Source organism: Daphnia magna, linkage group LG8, assembly GCF_020631705.1.
Source record: "Daphnia magna isolate NIES linkage group LG8, ASM2063170v1.1, whole genome shotgun sequence".
In the NCBI taxonomy this organism is placed as follows: Eukaryota; Metazoa; Arthropoda; class Branchiopoda; order Diplostraca; family Daphniidae; genus Daphnia; species Daphnia magna.
Genome location: NC_059189.1, coordinates 8,471,488 through 8,477,321, shown reverse-complemented (window position 1 = coordinate 8,477,321; position 5,834 = coordinate 8,471,488).

The following is a 5,834-nucleotide window of genomic DNA, read 5'->3' as shown; positions in this document are numbered from 1 at the left end:
GCAAAAAAAAATGATTAATGTCTTTCTGCATCACAATACCTCAAAATCTTGTCACAGCAATAAACGATTTCCTTGAGAGAAAGCTAATAGAAACCAAATAGTCTTCCCCACTGTCAGCCGAAAACGTGGCTCCGTATCCAACAATTTAAGATTTGGCACAACCCGTTGGTTAAACCGCTTGTGGTAGAGCTCCTAAACGATTTTCGCCTCTGACAATGAATAATACTATAAGATAAACTTCCTTGCCTTGTCTCCTTAGTAATGCTGCATCTCCACCATTTGTTACACTTGGGGGTGATGTGTAACACGAGTGTATTAGGACGTCCACACGGTAAGACGTTAAGTAAGAACATTACATTCAAGAGACACTACACCGCCTATTTATGGTAGGTGAACAGCAAGGTTGAATCATCGAGTGCTTTCGCCCTTGCTGTTTCTACGAACAATCGAAATAACCCGTATGACTTATTACTGAGCAAGGTCGGTTGTACGAGTACATCCGCCCTTGCTTGTTTCTACAAAAGAAGAAGATACCCTTAACCATTTACTACAAAGCAAGGCCGAACGTTCGCGTACATTCGCCCTGGCTTGTTTCCCCGAAGCGTTAGAGAAGGTGCAAGCGTCCTGTGATGCTACCGCAACATTCAGACAAAACAAGGTCGAATGTACTCGTACATTCGCCCTTGCTTGTTTCCAAGAAGGAGGTGAGTGTGTGGTGTGTCTCACGCGTATGTCACGTGATCTCCACGTGACAGTATGTTCCGGTGACAACGGCCCACTTAATTTGGCAACTAAGCCAAACCTAAAATCGCGCCTCGCTTTGTTTCCTCTCCCTACCTTTTCGTCTTCGTCTGTGTCCCCTAAGTCTAGTCTTTGTTAGAAAAGAGTCGATATTACACCGATAAACCAGACAGTCATGCTGTTTTCGAGTTTACTGTTCTCAGTATGCCATTTTCGAAAGAAAACGATACAGGTTTCAATCGTGGGAACAGTTGCAGTAACTTTTCTGCGCTTTGTACGTCTTCACTAAGCTCCATCATCACTTTAATTAGGTCTTCTGCACCGACAAACTTCGGCTGGCTTCGCCCCGTCGCCACCAGCAGATCCGCTGGAATCACTGCTTCCCTTCCATACACCATCATGATAGGTGTGTGGCTGGCCCTCTCTTGTCACGTGGTGTTGTAGGCAAATGTCACAAATCCTAGGAATTCATCCCAGTCTTCGTGACTCTCATTCACGTACAGTATCCTGCACAAAAATCCGAAAACCGATTTAAATGTTGAAAGCCACCTATTGGCGAAGTAACGGGTTTTTCGTTTGTTTTTCTTTAAGGGGGAGGGTAGACGGGTGATGGACACGACAGGGCAGGATTGGGTAAGTCTAGAAATTTTTTTTTATGCCTTAAGGTATTACGCTATAAGACAAGTTACAGGTCGGGACATTTTTGCAACCCACAGGATGGTGTGTTTTTTTAAACGGCAGTTGTAAATGTTGGACTTACGCTGTGTAATATTCCTTACCCGGATTTTTTATTCAGATTTTTTTTTTTCAGATGACATAGCGGCAGAGTTCAACGTCACATTTTTTTATATATTTATATGTGTTGATTAAGTAGGGCAATGCAAAGCCCTACTCTAGGTTTGCCAAAGGTAAGTAGCTAACGCTAGAAGACGTTTAACTTGAAAACTAGTTCATCCGGTTTTGACGTTTGTTAAAGAAACTGTACGTCCGTTGATATACTAACTTGATTTTCTTGATTAGTCGGATATCCCCTGTCATTATAGTTTTGCCGGCAGAGCATACGGTTTCCGGGATTTTTATGGCGACCAGACCGGTCCCTATTGAGAACTTCGCGAACGGATTGAGGGCCCCTAGTAAAAATAGTAAAATTTCCCGATAGGGATTCTATCAAACCTCTGGGGCACCCAGTGATACACTCGTTTTTCGACCACTTTTTTTTCCGAGACTTTGCTTCATAGCTGACACGGAAATTTTGGGGTATCGGCACTAATCTCTCGTTAATTGTTTTTTTTATTTTGACGCTATGCCGCTAAAATAGATCTGGTTTTGTAGAGGAATTAACGAAGCAGTCCGTGGTCGATTCCTCATTTTTTTCGGTCGAACGATGAAGGAGTGTGAAGCAGTTTAGGTAGTCAACTCAAGTCGATTTCGGGGTCTCGTATGTATCCTTTATACTTTTTCTTATTTTAGATGCTGGTGTCGCAAAAAGCAACATCGTCTTGTAGAGGAAATAACGCGGACACTAGCGAAGAAGTCGTATCAATCATCGGCTCAACGATGAAGGAGTGTGGAGCAATCAAAGAGTGACTTGGAGTTTCTGTCGATTTTTTTCAGAGAGATTGCGCGTCGATCACGAAGATAGGGAAAATCAGGCCACGAAGTTATCATTTAAGGTGGGGCTTCGTCTGCGTCGCCTGGCAACGGACTGGTTTATCTACAGGCCGTATGCGCTCCATTGTTTCGAGCAATGGTCGTCTAGATCAAAGGGGGAACCATCGCAGTTATTCAGTCACTTCGATTGGAATTTTAGCTAATAGCATGGACATGGAGCAGTTCAATTGGAGTCTTAATTGGCCAATTAACTAAAAACAAGTAAGTATGTTGATCCTCGTCCATGGATCCCAAAGCCAAGAAACAAATTTTATAGAATCCCTTCGGGAAACTCATGAGCTCATCTAGACAAAATCCCTATCGGAAAATGTATCGCTGTTTTAAGGGTATAGGTATAGTAAAAGTTTTGCGGTTATTGCATTGGGCCTTTGCCAGTGTTGTCAAAATCAAATGAAAAAAAGATTTAAATCTAAATCAAATGATTTCGCCAAAATTGCTAAAAACTAAATCTTAAATCAAATCAAATCATTCTCTAGAATAGATTAAAATCCCAATTTAAATTATAAAACAAAATCATGAAATAAATTAATGGATATTATATATTAATGAAATCATGAATCGATTTCGAAATCAAAATTAACATCACTTCAACATTTTTTGCTTGAATATAACCATATGTTTGTTAGCAAAGCAATGGGAAATCTCTTCGTCATTTCCATCCACAAACTCGTAATTATCCCTGAGAGATTTTCCTTGGGAAAGATTGAAGGCTATCCCGTGGTTATGGGCCCCAAAATGTTTATTGTTTCCCCAGGGGTTCTAGCCGGGTTTTGATTGGTTGTCAATTGGAGGGAATTATCGCGTGTAAACTGGGGAACTTTTCGTTTTCATTTATTTCTTATTCGATTCGCCGTATTAAACTACGTGTCTGAGCAGAATTTCCAATCTGTTGGTGTTTGTGTTCATTTTATATATTTATTTATTCGGTCGAAATTCACATTTTTGAGGTTCCAGCCGGTTTGTGATTGGCTGCAAAATTGGGGGGAATTATCGCGTGTAAACTGGGGAACTTTTCGTTTTCATTTATTTCTTATTCGATTTGCCGTATTAAACTACGTGTCTGAGCAGAATTTCAAATCTGTTGGTGTTTATGTTCATTTTATATATTTATTTATTCGGTCGAAATTCAAATTTTTGAGGTTCCAGCCGGTTTGTGATTGGCTGCAAAATTGGGGGGAATTATCGCGTGTAAAATGGGGAACTTTTCGTTTTCATTTATTTCTTCTTCGATTCGCCGTATTAAACTACGTGTCTGAGCAGAATTTCAAATCTGTTGGTGTTTATGTTCATTTTATATATTTATTTATTCGGTCGAAATTCAAATTTTTGAGGTTCCAGCCGGTTTGTGATTGGCTGCAAAATTGGGGGGAATTATCGCGTGTAAAATGGGGAACTTTTCGTTTTCATTTATTTCTTCTTCGATTCGCCGTATTAAACTACGTGTCTGAGCAGAATTTCAAATCTGTTGGTATTTGTGTTCATTTTATAACTTTTATTTTGTGTGTGACTGTTTGTTTACAAATATCGTACGCGGCTGTCGTTTGTCATTTGTTTTATTGGCATTTTAAGAACAATGAAGTCAGCCGTGAAAACTGCTTGTATAATCATTCATTCGTGTGGTGCCATCTAGTGGCAAAGGCAACGACGAAATGTGCGATCGTAACCTAACCTAACCCACCGTAGCGTTTTGGCACTACAACTATTTTACTTATTTTAGCCATCGTGGGCCTTTTATTATTTTTATATTATTATTTTATTATTGATCAACTTAACCGGTACTTGGTTTCAAACTAGGCTATCCCGTTGCTGTTTTTTTAATTGAATAATTGCGCAATAGCGCGCCACTTCACCATTCAGCCCGGTTCAGCCATTGACGTATGCCCAACTAAATCTCGAAGGCGGACACCCAGTGGCCTTTTTTTTGTATTTTTTTTTTTTTTTTGGCAATTGATTGATAGCAAGGGCAAAATTAGTGTAGGGTAGAATGGGTTCAAATGAAACACTTCGTGTATTTTTGGTCCCCCCGACTAAAGTACTGATTTAATTCAGCAAAAAAGTATATAATTGTGTAGAAAATTATCTATTCTTTAACGCATTTTTCAAAATTTTTGTCAGACGCCAAGAGCTAGATTTTTGTTTCAATTGACCCCGCGTTTCAATTGGACCCATCCTCCCTACAAAATCAGTACAAAACTAAAAGTATCGGGCGCGATTCCCACAATGATCGTTATATTTTAGAAAGAATGATGAAGGTTCTGTAATCTGTATTAAAATTTAGATTTTTCCAAAAAACGGTGATTTTGATTTTAAAAAATGATTTATTTTCGCATAAATCAAATCAAAAATCGCAAAATTTTTAAATAATTTTAATCAAAATTAAAATCATTTGTGATTTAAATCGCAATAGATTTGGACAACACATGTCTTTGCTCAATGATAAACGATGATAAGCTGTCTGTCCCCTACGTTATGTATCTGGGAATGGAACAGATTTTCTCACTTGAGCAGCTATTATTAAGAGTAAATTCAAGCTTTGGTTATGGCATTGTCTCTAGGTTAAACCGGAAACTGATGTTACAACCTGTGAGTTGCCGATTCTCTTATCACTGTATCTAATATATGTTATAAGGTTTCATCTTTGTGACAGCACAGCTCTATCTACGGAACATCTTATTGATCGTGTGTAAAGTGATTAGCTAAGAATTCTAATAAGAGATTTTTGAATGATTTCCTTAGGAATTAGGTATTATTTGGCCAATTGGGTTAAGGGGGGAAGAAAGTGAAGGTAACGAGAATCGATTACGGGAGTACCCATTACAAGCTGGGAAACGATAATCACGACAAAGTTGGAGCGACGGGAGGAAATGAATCTCTATTTCGCGCGTTAGCAAACCAAGGAAAAGTGGGGAACGCGTGGATACTGTAAATAGAAATGGCCTATATAAAGTTCCTTTCTTTCATCCCGAGGAAATGATCGAAATTGTTGACAAAATGACACAATTAAAACTTTACTCGTTTAACTGAAGTGACGAACCCCCATAAACCAGCTGCGAGAAAAATGACATGAAGTTCATCATAGAAATTCATTTAATAAATGCATCTTTTGAACACCCTTGATAGGAAAACGTCGCAAACAATAAAGCCCATTTTTGTTTTTGGCAATGAAGCGAGCAATAAACAAGCCTATTTCATCGTTTCGTGATATACCGTTCATTCGTGTAAACTCTGCTCCCAACCGCATCATAATTTCTTAAGTATTCAACTCGCTTTCCGTTGTTTGATTAGATCAAGAAAAGGCCTACAACACGTCGAATCGTTCGAGAACCGCCGAGAACGTGACTTGTTGTCTTCATTCACGAGTAGCCTAACTACCACAATAATCAAATTATCGACACGTAGTGAAGTTAAACATAATTTCAATA